This window comes from Suncus etruscus, chromosome 2 (genome assembly GCF_024139225.1).
Source record: "Suncus etruscus isolate mSunEtr1 chromosome 2, mSunEtr1.pri.cur, whole genome shotgun sequence".
NCBI classification, from domain to species: Eukaryota; Metazoa; Chordata; class Mammalia; order Eulipotyphla; family Soricidae; genus Suncus; species Suncus etruscus.
Genome location: NC_064849.1, coordinates 49,312,192 through 49,336,700, shown reverse-complemented (window position 1 = coordinate 49,336,700; position 24,509 = coordinate 49,312,192).

Below are 24,509 nucleotides of genomic sequence, written 5' to 3'. Positions count from 1 at the left end.
CTCCAGTGTTTGAACTCTGAAAATGCCACTGAAAGTATTGAAAAACTACTTGAAAATTTAAATATCTTCCCACTGTTTGTAGGTATCATATGTGTGTTTCACTGAAAAGAATCATTCTTTTATTGGACCAGGAAGAGTCTCTTTAAAATAACTCATGTTGTGATTATGACACTCTTTATCTAAAGATGTGAGAGGGAGAGAAAGTAAGGGAGAGAAAGAATATGTGTAGGCACCTGGTGACAGCTTTCAGTAGTGTTTGGGGAAACCATTGTTTTATAAGAAACAAAATTCAGACAGGAAAAGATATGCTAATGCCAGTTAGCATACATTAACCAGCTGTATGAACCCCTAAATATAGGATATATAACATGTGGGGATTTACTGTTAGTGGTGGTAGTCAAAGGGGAGAGAAACAAAAATAAGTGGAAAAGTTCTTTTTCTGTGATAAGAGTTTTGAATAATGCAAATATTTTCTTTTCGTTTTGAATAGTGCAAATATTTTCTTTTCTTTCTGGTTATGCTTTACAGATGGATGATTGTAAACTTCTTATTTGTAAGTTTTTAAAATACTTTTCATATAAGCTGGGAATATGTGAAAATCTTACCATGAATCCAGCTATAGCAGAATCTAGGATATTATGTAACAACACTTCTTTATTTAAAATTCCAACATATAGGGCTAGAAGAGCAGGTAGGGAATTTACCTTGCATATGACTAATCTAGGTTCAATCCCCAGTGCCCGCATGGCTTCCTGAGCACTGCCAGATGTAATTTTTGAGTACAGAGTGAGACTAATCCCTGAGCATTGCCGAGTGTAGCACCCCCTTACCAAAAATAAGTACAGCTGAAATCTCTGAACTATTTAAGTGTTCTTGAATTGTAGCAGATCAGTATTTTGTTGTAGAAAACTGTCCTCTTCCATTCAACCTGAAATGGATTGAGCAAGTAGTAACTATTTTAAATCTAAAACAAAATGTTCCTCTCTATTTTCAGAAGACAAATAGACTTCATCAGTAGCAATGGAGATTGGAAAGTTTAGATGCAAGTTTTAACTTGAGAATTTTTCTTAATATGGGAGGAAATGGGTTTTCCAGACTTTGTCTTGTGTCTGGGCAGCACCAAATGGCAGGTACAGTATTCCAGCTGAAGAATCCCTGGATTACTTGCTGCATTTTATTTGAACATTAAAATATTTTAGAGAAAAGGATCTGACTTTCCACTTTTAATATTGCTTAATCATTTCTTTTTTAGTTCTTGCTTCAGTGAGCACAATTGTGTTTCGTGAAAAATTTATTAAAAAGAAAACTCTTCAGTGTTTTATGGATGAATTTCAGAGAAATCTATAATCAATTAATGTTTTTCAACTTCTTCACAGTTGCCCTAATTCTCTAAATCTTGGTGACAGTATGCAAAAAAAATTGGCTTTTAATTTATACTTTAAAAAGTGACAAGCTATTTCGACATTAGTAAATGAAAGGAAATGTTTTATATAACAGAAGTGACTCAGACCATGAAATTTTATTTTAGTCAGTTGTACCAGATAGTTTAAATCAAACTGGGTAGTCAAAGCCCACAATGATGAAGCTTTTTAAGATGATTTTTGAGATTATTTGGATTATTATTTCTACATCATAGTTATTATCTGCATTTTGTATTGAGAATTCTCTCCTTTTTTATTTTTCACAGTTTCATAAAGTGTTCTTATATGAACTCATAATTTGGAGGGTATAGTCATTTTTAGGATTTAACACCTTGCTTCCTACTTCTTAAGAGCTACTCTCAGCATTTTACCAGTATCTCCTAAACTGTGGTGAGTCAGGAATGGCAAAAAGTAAAGTTGAGAAGCTGTTGGTTTTTGAGGGTTAGGGCCAATGTAAAGGAAGGTACAGGAAACAACATGCTTCTGTAATCTAAAGATCTATCTCTAATATTTGCTGGATATCTTCTCACAGAGAATCCAATTTAGGACATATGGTGTTTCCTTTCATTTGACTTAAAAAATTTATACTACAAATTAAGCCATAAAAAATTATGGGTACACTGGCCATGAAGCTGAAAGCTGGCAATCTTGGGAAGAAAGGGCAGGCCAAATTCTTGCCCTACTGAAGCCACATCTGCTAAACCTAGCACCCACAATCACTGCTTCACCAACGGCTGAGGTTCACTACTCCTCTATGGCTCTTTACAGAGACAGCAATCTGACCAAGACCCCAGATATTTGTACTGATATTACCAAGACTTTTTTAGAGTGAGTGTGGGACCCTGTCCCTCAACTCTAAATTACATCTGAAAATAACCACAGTACCAGCAATAGTGTGACAATCCCATGGTTTGCTTAATACTATTATTCCAGTAGGCACATGCCAGTTTAGAAACAAATGTGTATCTGAAGCTACCTAATGTTCAGAAACATGAAATAACAGAACAACTTTCTGACAGTGACTTAATGACCTCATTGGAGATACAAAAATTTTTCACAAAGTTCCTTGTTGCTGTGTTTTTTTTTTTCCTCTTCCTTTTTTTTCTTTAATTATTTCACTCTCACTTATCTGGAAACAAATGTATTATGATCAACTATGTCAACTATGTGATACATGCTCTTTAAAGTAAATTTATACTAAATGTTTTCTTTGAAAAATTAATGAAAATAAAATAAAAATTCATGTGTATAATGCTATAGATCAGAAACTTAAGTACTTTGAAATTGTGTCACAAGTGTAAATAAGGGACATGGATTATATTGAGATATGTGTGAACATAAAATACACATATAGACATAAGATCTTTAGCTAGCTAGGTTGAATCTTGTTTTATCCTCTTTTCTGACAGGATAATAGAGCTGTTTCTCCCTAGTCCCTGAGAAAATAGTCTCCCAGACATAGACCCCATTTTCAGCTAGGACAAATCTCATCTTATTTAACCAGTCTTTCCCTGAGTGGCCAAGTTGAGGAAGTTATTGCTTTCTGTGGGCTTAATTGCCTCATAGAAAGTCATTTAACCCAAATCCTAGTACCCCTGTGGGAAAATCCCAATTGGTTACTGTGCCTATGGATTAAATAAGGTGCTGATTAGCTGTTACAAGCAGGACTAGTTTTAAGATCTTTAGTCACATCACCTTAGTTAAACTTGAAAATATCTTGTGTGTAACAGCAAGAAAGGAAATTAAATTTTTCTACTTTAAAATATTAGAAAAAGTCTGTCCTTTGATATGGATTAACTCCTGAATAGTCTATTGCTGGGAGGTCTGATAGTGTATTATGTAGTGATTAAAGCATATCTTATGAAAAACATGATTTATTTGCCATGTATTGTTTCTTTGTAAAAATTAAAAATTCATAAAACTTCCTTCATGTTATCTAATAAATACTTAAGGGATTGTACAATTTTTGTCATTTTAATAATAAGATTTGAGAGTTCACTGCTATTTAGTAAAATTAATTAAATTGAATATTGCAATTTGGGAAAAGACAATTGTCCAAGAAAATTGAAAAATTTTCATGTTGCAAAATTATTATAAACAATGATTATGCATTTCATATGTATGGGAAATTTAAAATATAATAATTATTAATAGGTATAAGAAAAAATAAACAGGTTCTACTTTTATTTAGTTAGGTGGATGCATTCAGCTATATTCAAGAATTACTTCTGATTGGGCTCAGGGAACCTATGTAGGATAGAACCCATGTTAACCCTGTGGAAGGCAAGTGCCATATCTGTTATACTGTTCCTCTGGCCCTAATTTTATAGTGTTATATAAGCTTCCTTATTTCTTATAAAAGCTTATTATTCCCTTTGTGTAGAAGAGTGAATAGAGGCAAAGATAGTATGAGTAGATCTGTTGACTGGGATGATTACTATATTGTGAAGGGATGAATACCTTTGAATGGGTTGTTTCATTTTGATATCAATTCTTTACTGTATTGATGAAATAAATTGTATTTTAACAAAATGTTGCCTTCTTTCATGGCTTCAAAACAAGGTGAACAAATGTTCTGATACTCTTACATTTAAAGACAGGATCTGTGTCTCTTTTTTTGAATCAGAGTTCTGTGATTGTGCAATCACAATAACACAGTTAAAATAACACAGTCGTGATTTCTGGCTTAGACTTTAAGAATATTATAACTACTTCCCATCTTTTGGAACACTTGCTCTTGAATCCCAGTCATTATAGCATAAGAAAGCCTAAGCCATCCAGGCCTAAATACCATGACATATCCAGCTCACAGTAGTACAATAATAGCTGAACTTCCAGATTAAAGCCAAATCCAATTTGCTAACCATGAATAAAACATCTCAAATAGGGTTCTTTAGTCTTCACCTAAGCTTTGTTTGGTGTTGCTCCATGGATCACAAATAGATTCCTTTCCAAATTACAGACATGTAAGCAAAAAAGAACCCAAAAATATTGTTTTGAGATAATAAATTTTGTAAGTATTTTTAGTACTGATATAAATTCTGAGGAAAGGATAGTTTTGTTCTCTCCAAAGGCCCCCAAATAGGTGTAACTTTAAATATTTTTCAATGTTTTTATTTATCAATTATTCATTTTAAGATTACTTTATTTAAATACCATAGATAAATGGTTGTTCATAATACATTTTTTTCAGATATGTTATTTGTGATTGAGTTACAATCATGTAATGTACACACTCTTTCACTAGTGTTCATTTCTTACCTCCAATTTCTTAGTTTCTCTCCTCCCTCTGCCTGCCTAGGTGACACAATCTCTCTCTCTCTCTCTCTCTCTCTCTCTCTCTCTCTCACCATTTCTCCCCACCCCTCTTTTAGACATTATAGTTTGCATTATTGTTACTGAGGAGTATAATGCCCATCACTTTATCTCCTTTAAGCACCCAAATCCTTGGCCAGAATGATAATTTCCAACTCTCATTGTCACAGTGGTCCCTTCTCTGCCCTAACTGTACTCTCCTACTACTTATGGGAAGCTTCGGACCATGAACTGGTCTTCCTGGTCCTTATATCTGTTGTCTTTGATATTATTAGCATACTATCTTTTTTCTTATATCTCACAAATGAGTGAGATTTTTCTATGTCTAGTCCTCTTCCTTTGACTCATTTTACTTAATATGATACTTGCCACATATATCCATGTATAAACAATTTTCATAACTTTCCAACTCTCATTGTCATAATTTCCAACTCTCATTGTCACAGTGGTCCCTTCTCTGCCCTAACTGTACTCTCCTACTACTTATGGGAAGCTTCGGACCATGAACTGGTCTTCCTGGTCCTTATATCTGTTGTCTTTGATATTATTAGCATACTATCTTTTTTCTTATATCTCACAAATGAGTGAGATTTTTCTATGTCTAGTCCTCTTCCTTTGACTCATTTTACTTAATATGATACTTGCCACATATATCCATGTATAAACAATTTTCATAACTTTATTTTTCCAAACAGTTGCATAGTATTCTATTGTACCAGTGTTTTTTTCATATATATTTTATTTAAACACCTTGATTACATACATGATTGTGTTTGGGTTTCATTCATGTAAAGAACACCACCCATCACCAACAATTGTATTAAATATTTTGCTGGCCCCTCATTCGGTGCATATATGTTTAGGAGAGTGATTTCTTCCTACTGTATGTATCCCTTGATTAATATAAAATGTCCATCTTTGTCCCTTACAACTTTCCTAAGTATAAAGTTTGCATCATCTGATATTAGTATGGCCACTCCAGCTTTTTATAGTGTTGTTTGCTTGGATGTTTTTCCTCCAGCCTTTTATTTTGAGTCTATGTTTGTTCTGACTATTCAGGTGCATTTTTTGTAGGCAGCAGAAGGTTGGGTTGAGTTTTTTGATTCATTTAGCCACTCTGTGTCTCTTAACTGGTGCATTTAGTCCATTGACATTGAGAGAAAGCATTGTCCTGGGAGTTAGTGCCATCATTATATCGAAGTTTGGTGTGTCTGTTGGTCAGTCTTGTCTTAAAGTAGGCCGTTCAGTTTTTCTTTTAAGAATGGTTTTGAGTCTGTAAAGTTTCTGAGCTGTTGTTTGTCTGTGAAACTATGTATTGTTCCTTCAAACCTGAAAGTGAGTTTTGCAGGGTGCAGTATTCTAGACGAAGCATTTATTTCATTGAGTTTTGTCACTATGTCCCACCACTGCCTCTGGCCTTGAGTGTTTCTGGTGACAGGTCTGCAGTAAATCTCAAGGATGTTCCCTTGACTGTAATTTCTCTTTTCAATCTTGCTGCTTTCAGAATTTTGTCTCTATCTGTGGGATTCATCATTGTGACTAGTATGTGTCTTGGGGTGTTTTTACTGGGGTTTACTTTTTTACTTTTTTACTTTTAGTTGGTACTCTTTGGACATGCAGGATTTGATTGCACGTATTCATTAGCTCTGGTAGATACTCTTTAATGATGTTCTTGACCATTGATTCTTCCTGGAGATTTTCTTCCTGGGTCTCTGGGACTCCAATGATTCTTAAGTTGTTTCTGTTGATCTTATCATAGACTTCTATTTTCATCTGTTCCCATTCTTTGAGTAATTTTTCCATTGTTAGATTGTTTGCTTTAAGGCTTTTTTTCCCAGTTTCTTCTGCTGTATGGAATTGTTATTTATCTCATCTTCCAGTGTACTAATTCTATTCTCAGCTGCTGTTAACCCATGGGAAAGCTCAACCATATTTTTCTTCAATTCATCTACTGAGTTTTTCAGACTTGTTATTTGACCTGAAATTTTATTTTGGAATTTTCTCATTTATATCTTCATATTCTCTTGATTCTTATTAGTGTTCTCTTCTATACTTTTTTTTTTTGAGTTCTTTGAACATCTTCCATATTGCGATTCTAAACTCCTTATCTGAGAGACTGACTGGTTGGTCATGTTCAAGTCATCAGAGTTGCCATTGTCATTCTCTATGTCTGGCTCTGGCCTGCGTTGTTTCCCCATTGTCACACTTGTATTGTGGGTTTTTCTACGTGTTGTGGTTGTATTCATTGGCTAATATGATGTGTACGGCTGGGAAGTGAAGCGGAGCGGCTGTGCTTCTCTGGCTCCACCCTTTCTGGGCTTGTAAATTCATCTCCAGGGAAGGCTTCAGGGAAGGCTATGGGCAGATGGGCCACACACAGGATGAAATCAAACGGAAGATGGAGCACAGCACAGAAGTCAGGCAGATAGGGGTGCTGGCATCTGAGTTCCAGCAGAGTTCAGCGGCTTCTCCTTTCTGGGATTGTAAACTCACCTCCAGGGAAGGCTCCAGGGAAGGCAAGCCATCCGAAGATGAGCCACACACAGGATGAAATCAGGCCGAAAATGGAGCACAGCACAGAAGACAGGCAGATAGGGGTGCTGGCATCTGAGTTCCAGCATAGTTCAGCGGCTTCCTCTTTCTGAGCTTGTAAGCTCACCTCCAGGGAAGGCTCCAGAGAAGGCGAGCCCTCTGCAGATGAGCCACACACAGGATGAAATCAGGCCGAAAATGGTGCATAGCACAGAAGACAGGCAGATAGGGGTGCTGGCATCTGAGTTCCAGCAGAATTCAGCAGCTTACCCTTTCTGGGCTTGTAAAGTCAGCCATTTCTTATTCACTCACTTTCTCACTGGGTAGCTTCAGAATGCAGTTTTTTGGGAGTTCGCTTCCCAGGGCTCTGAGGAGATCTTCAAGGATTCAAAAAGGACAAAGAAGCATAAGACAGGGTTCTCTTTAGGTCCTCAGTTTCCTCAGAGGAAGCACAGCAGGGTGGAGACTGCAGGTGAAGCAATCAGCACTTCACCCGGCAGTTCCCACAGTCAGTCATTTCTTACTCACTCACTCGCTCTCTGAGTAGCTTCAGAATGCAGTTTTTTTGGGGTTCGCTTCCCTGGGCTCTGAGGAGAGCTTGAAGGATTCAGGAAAGACAGAGGAGCTCAAGACAGTGTTCTCTTTAGGTCCTCAGTTTCCTCAGAAGAAGCACAGCAGGGTGGAGACTCCGCAGGTAAAGCAATCAGCACTTCACCCGGCAGTCCCCATAGTCAGCCATTTCTTACTCACTTGCTCCCTCTTTTATTTCTTGTAGTAATGCTTTTTTAGTTTTCTTTTATTCTTTTTATATTTGGGCCACACCTGGAAATGTTCAGGAGTTACTCCTGGCTCTGCTCACAGAAACTACTTCGGGAAGGGTTGAGGACCTTATTGGATGGATGCTGGGAATTCAAACCAGTTGGCTATGTGCAAGGCAAATGCTGTACCAGCTGTTCTATCACTCTGGTCCCTTTGTTTATTTTTCTTTGTATATGTCTTTCACTTCATTAGTTAATTTGAATCTAAGGTACTTGATTTTCTAAGGTACAATTATGAATGGGATTTTTAAAAAAATAGCTTCCTTCTCTTTCATTATTTGTGTATATAAGCCATGGATTTTTGTGCATTATTTTTGTAGTCTGACACTGTACCATACAAATTTATTGTTTCTAGAAGCTTTTCGTTTTTGGACTACACCTGAAGGTGCTCAGGGTTTATACTTGGCTCAGGGTTTATACTTGCTCCTGGCAGGCCTAGGTATTCTGGGGATCAAACCTGGGCTTGTCCCAGGTCAGCAGCATACAAAGCAAATGCCCTAGCTCTGTACTATCACTTCACCCCCACTAATAGCTACTTTAGAGTCTTTAGGATTTTCTAAATATAGTGTCATGTCATTTGTGAATGGTGAGAGTTTGGCTCTTCATTTCATATGTGGATGCTATTTTAAAGCTTAACCATTAATATTTACAAAAAAAGAAAGTAAACAGAATATTTCTGTGAAACACTAAATATTGTGAGAATTCTACTTGCTTTAAAATAAATGAATAATAGCCTAATATAATTTAGTAAGGATATACTGTTTTAGGTATACTGTGTTAGTTATAGTGATACTGTTATAACAGGCATTTTACTGGTCTAGTTCTTCTTGAGTTGATAATATACTGTAAGCTGTACATGATCAATTATTTTGTGATGATGAATCCCATTTTCTCATCTATAAAGTTAGAGGCTTTGAAAAGTGTTTTCTGAGAGCCTTCACCACTAATATATTGTTTGTGGTGTTAAAATGCTAGTAGCTCCATTTGAAAACCTAAAATCTTTATTGTCAGCCCCCAAATATAATTTAATTTATTATTTTTAGAGTATTTTATTTATAAAAATAATAAAAGTAAAGTCCACCAGTATGTACCTGTTGCTCTGTAATTAATGACAATTCTTTATCATATATTTAAAACCATAACCCAAAACAAAAGAGAACTAAACAAAGGACCTTGTAGGGGAGATGAAGAAATACTTAAATACATGTCAAAATGGTGCACATAACATTGAAATAATGTTCCTCAAAGTGATACCTATGAAACCCTTAGTTCAGAATCAAATACTTTGAAAACACTCATCAAAGCCTGTTATTTCTCTTGAGAAGCAACAAAGACTAATAATTTAAAATATACAATGTTGGTCATGAAATTGTTTAAAATACTTTATATTTTTATAATAGCTTCTGTAATCTTAAATCTCTTATATTAAAATATTCTTATTATATCACCTCTATACTTGCTGGGCTGCTACCAGATTCATTAATTGCTTAATGGGTCCAATTAGAGCTTTGAAAAAATATTATTATTTAATATACTAGAATGTTTTGCTCATCTATTGATACATATTGGCCAAATGACTATTAGTTTTATTAAATTTTCTTGTTTTGTAAATAAGTATTATTTAAATATGCATGCAAGAATATCTAGTCATATCTTAATTAGTGACATTTCAGTCAATAACAGGTTTAATGAGAAAATTAGCTACACTTGGGGCCGGTGAGGTGGCGCTAGAGGTAAGGTGTCTGCCTTGCAAGCGCTAGCCAAGGAAGGACCATGGTTTGATCCCCCGGCGTCCCATATGGTACCCCCAAGCTAGGCGCAATTTCTGAGCGCTTTGCCAGGAGTAACCCCTGAGCATCAAATGGGTATGGCTGAAAAAACAAACAAAACAAACAAACAAAAGAAAATTAGCTACATTTAGTAGTAAACTTTGCTTGACATCTGGTTAGGTATATATGTAAATGAATATATAATATATATTATATATTATTATATATAGACTATATATAAAATATATTGTTATATATAATATATATAAAATGTATTATTATATATTATATATATAATATATAAGGAAGCTTAGCTGGTGTGCTCAGAGGCTACTCCCAGCAGTGCTTGGATAAGCATGTAGTTTCAGGGATGGAACCACAGCATCCCACCTCCAAAGCATCTGCTCCATCCTATTAAGTCATCTCTCATCCTTCCCCTTATATTCTTTTTACATCACTATTATTGAACAGTCAAGTACCAAGTTGTTTGTACTCTCTGAAAAAAATTCTCTTTAATTTGGATAGCTCTGGATTTTAGAAATAAATTATTTATTTCACCAAAACCAGTTGCCTGTTCCTATCACTGGTAACCTTGTTAGTCATTTTGCATTAATTTGTTTTGTTCTTCCTATCTATTTTACTTTTTAGAATGACTTTGCAGATGTTACTGTTCCCTGATACTTTATATTCTATTTACTATTTTCCATTTACCTATTTTCCGTTAGTATATACAATGTTTTTTTTTTTTTTTGTTTGGTCCTGTATTTTTTATTTTTGTCTTGAGGCCATCTACTGTGGTGGTAGATGTTGCTATGGCCAGTGTTCAGGTAAGTATCGGTGCCAGGGACCAAACCAGGATTGGCTATATGATAGGCAAGTACTTTTGCCTTTGTACTATCTCTCAGGCCAGAGAAGGCTCTCTTTTAAGTAAAGGACTTTGTAAAACTTATACTTAATGACCTAATCTTTATTACACAAAAATGACATCAAGTTTGGTTTGGATTAGAGCTAGCATATAGAAAAATACTGGAATATCTTTCTGTATTTCCACTTATTGTATGCTATTAGATAGATGCTATCTGTAAGTGGTAAAGAATTTAGATAAGATTAGAAAATGGAAATTAAGACCACTTATTCCTGTATGCTGTGCCTGAGACAAATTTGAAGTAGGTAAATTTTGCTTTGATATTCTTTTTTATTTTGTGGAAGGCACACCCAGTAGTGCTCAGGGCTTACTCCTCAGTGATCACTCTTGGCAACTTGGGGGATTATATGGAGTGCCAGGGATTTAACCTGCTTCCCTTGTACAAGATAAGTGCCCTACCTACAGAACTGTCTAGTTCTTGCTTTGATATTCTTATCTTTGTTCTTTCTGAGTTTATTTTGCAACTGTATGGATTCTAGAACTTGAGCTTATCATATATTTTTAACCATTTTTAGAGAAATATTTAATTTCAATATTGTATATTTGTTGAGTATGATGATTTTATTCTCAAATTTATGTAGACTTCAGATTTATCACTAAGGGTCAGAGGCAATGCTTCTATTTTATAGTAGGGGGTTTTCAAATTCAACTACTAGGTGAGAAATTTTTGAAGGAATGGTAAAGAAATATCTATTGGTTTGCTTAAAATAATATAAATATTGGGCTTATTGTTTTCTTCTATTTATGCCATTTCTGAAGTTTCTCCTAAATTATTCTGTACAAAAATAATCTGCAATGTATTTTAATAGGAGATTCTCCGTTCAATGTTTATTAAACTTTAAATCAATAGCTACTGATATTTAGGGAGACTGAATGCCTAAAGTCCCAGGATCTGAGAGTGTGGTATTAAAGAACGTGTTTACAATGAAACTGATACCCTTAGTAATTTTCTTCTCTTAAGAAATAAAAATAACTTAAATCTTAAAGGCTAGTAAAAAATGAAAAGTCACTGTGAAAATCTTACCCATATAATACAGTAAGATGATCTTGCTCTAATTTGGAGAATAATCTATTTTATGAATGGCACATAAATAAAAAAAGAACAAACAGATTTTCATAGTCTCAATGTCCATATTTTATTGTTTCAGGGTCACATTAATATTGAGGCATTTTATAAATGAGACTGTCCTATACAATAAAGATTCTCAAAGAGAAAGAGAGAAAAGTAAGAAAATGAGTCTAAATTTATCACTGCAGTCAACCTAAGAGAATATCTTTCTTAACTAGGAATTGTATTGGTACACAGCATAATATTTCATTGCGATATACAAACAAGTATTCTGAACAAAGACAATTTACACAAAGTCACCTTCATGCAAATTACAATTTTGGATGAAAGTAAGAATGTTTCTTTGTTATATACAGTTCATTCATTTTTCTAGTAGTCATAGAGGTTTGTTTTTTAAGTTTGGTTTTGCTTTAACATTACAAATGGCATTGTGCTTGAGGGCCACTTCTGGTGGGCACTATACAGAGACTAAGTGATATAAAAGATTCAACCTGGGGACTCCTATATGCACAGCTCACATTTCAGTACTTTGAGTTATCATCATCCCCAAGCTTTTACATAAATTCTAGGGAAAATTAGTTTTAGACAGCAATAAGTATAGGTCAATAGGTGATAATTTTTATGAATGTCCTTTTTATTTGTGATTGGTTTTGGAAAGTTTATCATTATGATCACTGTAGTCTTTTTTGCAGGTAGGTTAATATTAAATAATTTTACTGTTCTTATCTAAGTCATGACAATGATTATTTTAGAAATTTCACTTTGTTATTCAAGTACAAATTAATGTAATTGTCATTGTTGGATGTGTTATTACTTCAAAAAATAAGAGTTGTATATAAAGAACTTTCATTGGAAGTTATTCAGTAAAGAATTATAAACCATTTAATAGGAAATAATAAAAATGTAATTTAAAATTTATGTTATTAAAATGTGCCAAAGTTCTCCCAAGGAAATTGCTTATTTTGCAAACTTAAATGGTGTGACTGTTTTTAATACTTTATGATAATTATTAGTCAAGCCATTTTCTGAATTAACAACTAATTAGTGAACATACATTATGTACAAACTTGGGAATCTATATTTAGAGAAGTAGTAAAAGAGTAGGACCAGAAGTTAGAGAATGCTGATTATATTTGATGTTTTATTTTTTTTCTGGTGGATTGATTCCTCATTTTCAACTATGTTCTTCCTCTTGAAAGGTGGCATATTATTCCTCTTAACTTTGGGCTTGGCTACATGAATTAATTTGACGATTGGGAACATGTGAAGAAATGAAAGAATTAAATGAGTTGAGACTTTAGAGGCTGTGGGTCTCATTTACCTCCTTAATATTGTTCATAATCTCAATCATGCACTGATTGCACTGTAGACTGGAAGCCAGAAAATTTATGCACATGGAAACTTAACCAAGTTCAAGATAACAAGGCATAAATATTTGTTTTTGGAAACCATAGTAATATCCAAGTTTCTTGGTGTAAGCTAGCCTTAAGAAAATTATGTGTGTATATGTAGGCATACATATACTATATTATATGTATTATGTATATAATCTTTATGGCCACTATATGAGAAAGATACTGTTTTATATTTAACAGATAATGAAGTTATAGTCGATAAATTTTCCCCCTCATTATTTGGTTTTCAGGCCACATCCAATAGTATCCTAAGACTTTCACTTAGCTCTGTTCTTAGGGTCCACTCCTGGTGAGGGGTACTATAAGGAGTTGCTAGGAATCAAACCCAGGTTTGCTTCATTCAAGGCAAAAGTCTTGTCTGGTATATTGTTTTTCCTGCTCCTCTGAGACTTTTGCATAGTCACACTGGTTGGAAGTGACAAATACAAATTGAGGTACAAAATATACCTATACCTGATTCTTAGAATGCAAGTAGGGAACAATGGTAAAATTCTATCTTAAATTTAACACCCTAGTTAGTCTTAAGGAAATCTCTGAGTCTTTGACTATTGGAAGGACATTTAAGTTGAAACTTCTGCCAGGTCATAATTCTTTTTCAGGGCTCCTTTTGTCTTTGATTAGTAGGCTGTGCATACAATTGACATTTACTGAGGATTACTCTCAGTAAGATTGTCTACAATAAATACTAGCTGTGGGTCTTTCATTTCTTTTGGAGGTATTAATATTAGTTACTATATTAATGTGAACAAAAAATAAGGCATTGACTCAATTCCCAAAAGGTTTATATAATTTGTGAGTTGTAGGCTATGAGTAATAAGATGTTCTGAAACACTGAAGGAAGTTCTAGGGAAAATGCCAAATTCTACTCCATAGTGACAGTTAATGCACTTTCCTCGCAGAACAAGCTGAGCATTGAATGTCTTATCTGAGTTAGGCCCAAATTGTGGTTTTTAAAAATATCACTCCATTTCATGGATAATTACACCACTTCTCATTTTGTTGAAACTTACAGGATGATCCTGTAGTTATAGATTAATTATGACTAAAACTTTTGAAAGAATGACTTTATCTACATAAATCAATATATGAAATAAATAAAATTTTATCTTGAACATGATTCACTGTTTTATCATTCCCTTTTTAGGGGTACTATTTTTTTTTGTGACTCATCTTACACTCACAGAAAGAAAGTCACTACAATATCACCAGTTCTATTAAATTTTATTTTTGATATCCTATAATCAATCTATTTTGTGGGAATCAGTTTATCTTCACTCTTACAAAGGAAAAACAGGTTTATCTCATATCATATCTTTCTGCTACATAAGAAACTTTTCTGTATTCAAGAAAATTTTGGTGCCTTTGAATATTCTGTGAAACAACTTTCTTCATCTTCCCGTTCTTTCTGCCATATCAGAAACATTTCTTCAGTCGAAAAAATTTCTCTTCACATTTTTCTTGAAAAAAGAAAATGTAAAATATAAAAATGGGTTTCTTAGGAACTAGAGAAAAGAACATGCAAAGTGTTCTAGGAAACATTTTCTTGTTTAAGAGTGCATTTAAAAATACTACTTTTTACCTTTATTGGCTGCTGAACTAGAAATTCTATTTTTTCTTCTGCAGTAGAAGTGTGGTGTTTATAGGCATTTCATTTCCCTAGGTGAACATTTATGAAAATTTTGCTTATTAGGTAATTTTTAATCAGGTTCTCAACACATAGAGAGATTCCTTATTCTGGAAGCAAGAAGAAAAACAGACTATTGACTAAGCATTCACTTTATAAGGAACTGTGGTAGGCATTTGAAGTGTACTACCACCTCTAAACTACACAGTAATTTTAGATGTCAAGATTTGGTAAATTTGCTCAAAAGGTGTCAGTACTCACACCTATGTTGCCTGGCCACAAAGCCTGTACTTGACCTAGTGTACTATGCTTGTCAGACTTTTTTTTTTTAATAAGAAAGAGCTGCTCAATGACTTTAGGACACAGAATTATGGAATAGAGTGAAAAGGAGAACCAAAGATGAACGTGAACAAAGAGGTAAAGATGACTTCCAGGGATAGGAGAAAACCATGAGGGTATTTTTCCTCAGCACCACATTTTCTCAGAAAATAATTGACTCTAACAATATTTTTAATAGCAATTTTAGGCTTTGAATGTTTATTCATATGTTTACAAGTTTAATCTTTAAAATACTTAAAGTCATCATCATTGAGCTTATAATATCTTGAGATAAAATAATGTGGCATGATTGCTAGTATTTAATATTTAACAATTTTCTTTTTATCTATAGAATATCTATATCTATATTTAGGGGGTTATACTGATAAAATTATCTATTTCAAAATAAGTATTGTATGTGATACATTGTCTATATAGAAATCACTGGCTATTACCATACTATGTATCTTTCCATATTAACTTATTCAGAAGAATAACTCAAAGGTCCTTTACTTTTTTCTTTTTCTTTTTATTGAGGTACCATGACTAACAAGTTAGTCATACCATGATTAACAATAATTTTCAGGTGGAATGTTCACACAATTTAACTTTTGTAGCTTCATGTTCTTGGACTGGTTACCTCTGCTCACATTTTTTGTTTGTTTTTGGGTCGCGCTAGGCTGCGCTAAGTGTTACTCCTAGCTCTGTGCTCAGCAAGCACGTGGCACCATATAGGATACTGGGGTTCGAACTACCATCTGTCCTGGATAAGATTCATGGAAGGCAAACGCCTTATCACTGTGCTATCTCTCTGGCCCCCTCGACACACATTTTCCAAGAAAGTTTACCATTGCTTTTGAACATCTGCCATGAATAAAGTACTTTCAACTTTGTCCCCTTATAATTCTCCTTTATGACTCTCCTCTCTAGATTTTATGTAGCCTTGGTATTTACAATTTCTGACTTCCCAACATTTTTTAGTAAGCATTTCCAGTAAGATGCTCCACTTCCTTAGAGGCATAAAGAAGTATGTTAATAATGCTTTATTTGGTTTAATATTTAATTATTTATTTTCTGTGGAGAGTGTAGTTAAATTTCACAGATGTCTTCTGACTAAATGTTCTTAAGCATAATGGTTATAAACCATTATAAACCATTTCATTAAAAAGGAAAGCTTAGCATAATACCTAATAGAATTTCATCCTTTGTAAATGAAAAAATGAGCCCAAGAGAAATACCTAGAATTTAGTTTTTAAATAACTTTTTAATATTGTAAGCTGGTAATTATGAAATAAGAATTAAGTGAAACAAATATAAAAAAATAATGAATTGGGGGGCCACAACAATAGCACAGAGGGTAGAGCATATGCCTTGAATGCGGCTAACCCCAGCTCGATCCCTGACATCTAATATGGTCCCTGGAACACCACCAGGAGTAATTTATGAACCCAGAACCAGGAGTAATTCCTGAGTACTGCCAGGTGTGCCCCCCAAACCAATAAAATAAAAATAATGAATTAGAAGATATTAGAGGATCAAAACTTCAAAATGAATAGGTCTCCTTTTACTTGATTTCTTTATAATTTAAAATCATGTTTGTAATGTTCAGATTCTTTTCAAATAAACATGGTTATATATTAGCTGCAGATCTTTTTGATCTTGCCTATAAGACATGGTTTTGCATTAAAAACCCTATTATATTGAAATTTCACAGATATATGAATCCTGCATAGTAACTTAGCTGGACGATGAAAAGACTTAGGGAGAATTTACCTTAATGCTTTTATTTTAGAATGTTTACAATGTTATTGTCATCACATAACATTAATTATAATTTTATAAAAGCAACAACACAGCAACTAGAACCAAAACAAACACATTCTCAGTGATGTGACTTGTTAAATCTAAAGAAAAAAGTAAGAAACAACAACTGTCATTGTTATATTTCAGTGACAAAACTGGTCATTTTTGAGAAAAAGTCAGCTACATTCTGAATAGTGAATTCAGATCTTTATTTAACATCGTGTACAAAAATCAAATCAAAATTGATTAAAGACTTGGTATTAGACCTGAAACCATAAGATACATAGAGGAAAATGAACACTCCATGACATAGAAGCTAAAGGCATCTTCAAGAAAGTGAAAGTGAAAGCAAAAAGATAAACAAATGGGATTACATTAAACTGAGAAGCTTCCCTACCTCAAAGGAAATGGTAAATAGGATAAAAAGTCTACCAACATGAGAGAGAATCTTCACTCAATACCCATCTGTTAAGGGCATATACCTAAGTATAAAAGACACTGGTAGAACTTGGCAAGAAAAAAAATCTAACTCAATCCAAATATGGGGAAAAGGAATGAAGACATTTCCTCAAGAAATACAGATGGTCATAAGTATAGACCTATATAACACTACCTCTTATCCTTTTTCTCCCCAAATGTAAAGTGATCTCCTGTATCACTTTCTCCCCTTTTTCTTTGCTTTTTTTTCTTTTTTATTCTTGTTAGTTTCTTTGTTTCGTCTTGTTTTAGTTTTTCTTTTTATTAGATTTTATTTGTTTTTGCTTCTTTTGGGTCACTCCTGGCGGCGCTCGGAGGGTGCTCCTGGCTCTATGCTTGGAGAACATCCCTGGTGGGCACGGGGGACCATATGGGATGCCGGGTTCTGAGCCACCACCCTTCTACAGGAAGGACAAATGCCTGATCTCCATGCTATCTCTCCTGACCCCACTTTATCCCTTTAATTATATCTTTTATTTAATCTTCTTCTTCTTTTTTTTTAAAGAAACTTTTTTTCCTTTAGATATGTGTGAGCATATATATTCTAGTTTTGTCAGGAGTCTGTTTTTTTTTTCTCTCCACCCCCCAAATCCACCAGCAATATAATGTAGCACCACTTCCTCCTGCAAAGACATATTAAACAAAGGGGAAATTGTACATATAAAAACAAGCTCTATCTACTAGGGATAAGAACTCATACTTATTTACAACACAGGTACATTTCCCACCCTGAATGTATGTCATGTGGAAACAATTTAGGCTCCAGGGAACTAGACACTAGACTGTTCAGCCTTAACTCCTAGATCCCAGACATAGATATGACAGAGTTCTCCACAATAGCTCCAGAACCAAATCCCCTCCAGGGCATTTACAAAGCTGCTCTGACACCAACATGAGCCACTTCTAAATTGATAAACTGACAACGAGGAAATGGGAACAACTTGATCTAAGAGCAAGTTGTTCTTCCTCATCAGCTATCGATAAGACAAAATCAGAAAACATGTCACCCTTTGATCTGTGCAAAAGCCAAGATCGCTATATACAGAAGACTGGTTGTTGCAACCAAGACTGGACAGTACGCATCCAGGGACCAACAACAACAACAGCAACAAAAAGCTCTAGCCTAGCTTTTGGTATATGATCTGTTCAACAAACAAGAGCTCCAATTCCAGAAGTCTGACTGAGACAACCACAACTGAACGGGTCTTCCGGAAACATAACGAAAGACTTTATCCCAGGCTCCATTCTAGGAGCAACATAACGACCAAGAACACCAACTAAAGAAGATGGATTAAAAAGACACTGAAGAAGCATAACTGCTAGAACCACAAAGAAAGACTTCATAAACTCCATTCCCTGAGCTGCACAGCCACCAAGATCTCTAGAAACAGAGGTCTGATTTTACCATCCAAGACAAAGCAGAAGTCTTCCACACACCACGAAAGCAGCAAGGGGAGAGTAAATGATCATGCAAGGAGTCTAGAGTTAATCCCATGACAATATACTTCAGAGGTGGAGAAACCCTGTATCTCCTAGGTCAAGGGAATTCCCTCTACAATATCCCCAATAGTTACTATGCCTATGCAGGGGGATAAAGAAAAGGAGAAAAAAAAAAGCACAAAACAATAATTTTTCCACATGTTTATTGATTGATTTTTTTGACGTCTTTATTTTGGTGTGGAGACTACGGTAGATGTCTCCAATATTATTTTATTTTATTTTGTCTTGTCTTTCTTTTTCTTTTTGCACTCGAGCGTGATTTGATTTCAGAACCAAGACTATTGTGTGGTGCCTGTCTTTATTGCTGTAGTGCTCACCAGTTATTTAATTTTTTTCTGTATTGTTGTGGTATCTCAATTACCTTTTTCACGTCCTCTCTTAAAATGAGGTTGGAAGCCTCTAGAGGGACTCTGCCCATTTTCAGTGTATATGACTTTGACTTCTTTTCTTTTTCCCTTTTATTTTGTACTCCAATCTATTGCTTTTCTTTCCTTCAAACAAAACCACATACCTTGATTTTTCTAGCTCTGCCTCTTAAATAGAGGGGGAAACAAGGGAGGGTTCCAGGACCAAACAGATATGTGATTACTAATAGTAAGCCAGACAAAGAGGGGTCACCTACTCTAGCAGCCCAGGGGGTGATGGTGGGGTATATGGGTTGTAGAAAGGGAACTGGAATGGGGGGAGGACATAGTTGGTGATGGGTATTCCCCTGATTCAATGTTAATATGTACCTAAAATACTACAGTGAAAGATATGTAAGCCATTATGGAAAAAATTGTGTTTTTAATCAGAAACTTTCTTTGACTTACATGTATTATTATTATATCAATTATATTAAAAAACTATTCACAAACACTAAACTTAAAAAAAAAGAAATACAGATGGCCAAAATGCTCATGAAAAAGTGCCCCACATTACTAATTATCATGAAATTGCAAATCAAAACAACAATGAGGTATCTTCTCATAGCAGAGATTGGCACCATCACAAAGAAAAACTAGTGACAGAGATGTGGGGAGAAAGGGATTCTTTCACTGCTGGTGGGAATGCTGTCTAGTCCAGCCTTTCTGGAAAACAATATGGAGATTCCTTATAAAAACTGGAAATTGAGCTTTTATATGATTCAGCAATACCACTCCTAGAAAATGTACCCTATGATTATAACAACACAATACAGAAATACTATCTAAATACTCATGTTCATCGCAGAACTATTTACAATAATAGTGAAAATCTGTCAACAATCCAAGTGCTTGAAACAGCTAAGTGACTAAATCTACACAATGGAATACTATGTAGCCACTAGAAAAAATGAAGTCATTAATTTTTTATACATGGATAGATATGGAGGGTATTATGCTTAGTGAAATGAATCACTAAGTAAATCACTAAGTGATTAAGTCACTTAGCTAAGTAAATGAGTGAAATGAGGGATAAGAATAGATATAGACAATCTCACTCATTTATGGGATAAAATAAAAATAAAAATTGTGTGTGTGGTAATATTCAAAGATAATAGAGAGGAGGGCCAGGAGAACCAGCCCATTTTAAAAATCTTTCCACAGTACAGTTAGGACTGATAAGAAATTATGATAGTGATAGTTGTAACTGATCACTAGGGATAAAAAATGGGTTTTGGATGGACATACCATGTTATGCATGATGTCCTTTCATAATAAGTAGTTCAAACCACAGTGTCTAAAAATAAAAAAAGGAATAGAAAAAGAGAGTGAAAGCAAGTGAGAGAATGAGAGCAAGCATGGTAGAGAGAGAGAAAGTGAGCAAAAGGGAGAAAGAGAGAGAGGAAGGTGGGAGTAAAACCAGGGGAATTGGTGATGGGAAACTTCCATTCATGGGTCAAGGGTGGTCTACATTGTGAGACCAAAACTCAGTGATGAACAACTTTATTAACATGGTGTTTAAATAAATAAAAACAAAAATTGTTTTAGTTGTAGTTTTCTAAACACTTTGCTTGATACAGTTGGTTCTTTTATACATATTTTTCTTATGTCTCTTTGTGACACTTGTCTGTGAATATTTTTTGCATAAAAATTTTAATACATGTTTTAAGAGTAACTTCGTAGGTGGCTAAGATAGAAGCTGACAATTCTACTATGGCAATGTGAAATCTATAGTGTTTTGATAATCTACTTCATTACTATTATAGTTTCTTAAATATTTTCTTCATCTACTCTCCCTCTAAAAATTCAAAATGATTTATCACAAAGTGAGCTGGTTTATGTTTTACCCATAAATCAAAAAATGATTTTGATTGTTGTGTAGCAAAAGCCTCTTGGTGTGTTTTGTTTTATTGAGAGTTTGACAATTTTGTGAAATAAAGAAAGGTGCATTGGATGGAATCTCAATGGAACAACACTCATAACAATTGCAAGATTACCCTAGAATTGGGAAGCTTAACTTTTTAATGTTTCACCTAGAAAATAAAAACTTCTATTGCATCTGAACTAAAAATTGGAAAATAAGTATTAAAACAGTTTGCTTTCTGGTAAAGGAATATTTAGGAAATATTGGAAGTCTGCCTTTAAAAAATCGTTTTCTTCCAAAGTCTTTTAAGGTTTTTTTCTATTGATTATAAAGTACATTCCAATATCTTTTAAAATTGAAATCCTTACTTATATACATTGATTTTTATACCAAGAAGCCAGATAAAATTAGCCTGACTTTCCAATCTCCCTAAGCTTAATTGAGTTGTTTATATAAACTTTTAAGTTTGTTATCAATTAAGCATTTACTCTGTGATATGTGAGTTGAGAAATAAAATACAGTGATTTTGTGTCAACTCCAATGTGATATAAAAATCAATGCATGAGAAGGAGAGCCAGGAAGACACAGAAATGCTTTTATGGTTGAAATTTTTATGGCAGTTGAGGTAGACTTGTGTTTCTTTTCCCCATAAAAAAAGATCTGTTGTACACTGGAGGGAAGCCAGTTAACAGAAGACAGCCTGATGCTTTCAACTCCTTTAGGGTTGACTCAGCCCTTTCAGAACTGCTCAGTATGGAAGAGTGTAAGCTGTGGGCTTTGGTGTATGATTACCAGTTAGTTCATTGCAACTTTATAGAGATTATTCTCTGTTTGACTATATGTATTCCAGATCTCTCTAAGTATTGTAAGGACTACAGTACAATTTTTTTTAAAGCTCTTTAACTACAGTACAATTTAACTAGTGTTCAATCTTGTATCTGTTTCTTTCATTCACAGAGTATATTACTCACAAGTGTCTTGCATTCAAAACTCTATCTCAGGTATCCTATTTCAGAGAATCTGGTCTGTGTTGTCAGGTTTGGTTATTGATCAAAAATTTTCTTACTCATAAAAGAGATGGAATTATCAATAGATTTGTACTTAGATGACATTAATTTCTGGAGATGGATTGGTATCTGTCATTCAGTGTCAGTGGACTTTGTGGGAGAAATGACTTGAGAAATAAAATAGTTTGATATGTTAGAAACACTTTCTTTTGAATAGATGATAGAATGTATTAGAAATCTGAATGGTTTGCTTTCTTTGCAAAAGGAAATATTTAGAATTCTGATATATGAAATATTTAGAATTCTGATATATGAAATCAGCAGATATTTGATCCTCCCATTTTCTGAAACTCCCTTTAAAGCAGCTCTTTAACATTATAATCTTTTTTTTAATTTAATTTTATTTTTTTTAATATAAATTTTTATTTTGATCATAGTGGCTTACATATTGTTGACAATAATATTTTAGGTACATATTTACATAAAATCAGGGGGGATTCCCATCGCCAAATTGTCATCCCTACGCCTCCGTTTCTATCCTACCTCCCTTTTCCTTTTCCCTCACCCCAGGGCGGCTAGAATATGTGGTCCCCTCTGTATCTAACCCACTACTTAGTAGTCTTGCACCTGTTTGGTCTTGATGCCTCCCTTATTTCCCCCTCTAACTGGAGTCAGGACTAGCTAGTTCAAGTTGCGTGGTTTTGTTTGAAGGAGAAAAAAGTAATAAACTGGGGTAAGAGTCTAATACCCCGAAAATGGGCGGAGTCCTTCTAAAGGCTCTCATCATCAATCTGGGAGATGGAGAAAAAGTAGGTGAAACACTCCACTAGTACCAAAAGAAGTGTCAAATATCCAGTGAGGGCTCCAGCTATATCGATAAGCACCACACAGAGCAGACAAAACAAACAAACAAACAAGTAGAAAAAAAACAAAACAAAAACAGACAAACAAAAATCACGCCATGGTCTTGAATTAAGAAACATGGCATAGCACATAACGAAAGAGGAGAAAGGAAGAGAAAAAAAATAAGTATAATTGGGGACTACACTTTCAATAATCACACCCAAACAGAGAAATCGACCAAAATAGATTGGTAAATCAAAAATAATAATAACAATAATAAATAAAGGTAATATATATATTTATATCAAAAAATAACCAAGGTTTTGTGCTTTTTGTATTTTTGTTTTTTCCCTCCTGCACTGGCACAGTAAATATTGGGGTCATTCGAAAAAGAATTCACTTGGCCTAAGAGATATGGGATTTCTCCGTCCTTGGAGCATACTGTCATGGGATCAACTCTAGACATTGCTCAGGATCCTTTACTTTCCCGGTGGTGTTTTGTTTTTTTTTTTTTCTTCTTTCTTTTTTTTTTCCTTTGGTGTGTGGAAGACTTCTGCTCTGTGTTTAGAGGTCTCAGTATCTGTACAGATCCTGAGGTGGGACTTATGATGAAGTCAGTCTTTGTGGTTCTAGAGGTTCTGTTACCTCAGTGTCATTTTAATCCATCTTCTGTGGTTGATGATCTTGGTCTTCGCACTGAGCCTAGGGTGGCACCTAGGATAGCGTCTTTCTTTGTGCTCCCAAAAGCCCCATTCCGTTACAATTGTCTCTGCCGGATCTTTGGGGCTGGGGATCATGATTCTTGTGCAGGTCATAGTTCAAACCCTAAACTAGGGCTTATTTATTGGTCCCAAGATGTATACAGTCTGGTCGTGGATCAAGCAGCCAGTCATCTGTAAATCCCGATCTTGGGTTTTTGTCCTACCAAAGGGAGCCAAGACTTCTGGTTTTGTCTTGTCGTTAGTTGGTAAGGTAGGCTAATCTGCTCTAAGGTCAAGATGATCGCATTTTCCCCGTTGTCAGGATATTATGTTAGAGCTGGGCCTTGTTGTTGGTCTCGTCGTATTAAGGCCGTCCTGGATGAAGTTTGTTTCCTGCAGCTGTTGTGAAGAGCTGTGCCGTTTCTATGTCGGGGATCCAGGGTTCAAGGCTGGATGAATGGTATCTAATCACCTGAGGTCTAATTTGATTCCACATGACATATTTTCAAGGCAGGAGATATCCCTATATTTTAAATAACTATGAGTTCCTATCTCTAGTAGATTAGAGCTCTCTTTTATTTTTTTTAAATGTAAAATTTCCCCTTTACTTAGTGTGCCTTTGTAGGGGGAAGTGGTGCTACATTATAATGTCTGTGTATTCGTGGGTGGACTGATGGGATAACAGTCACAGGTCACATACCAAA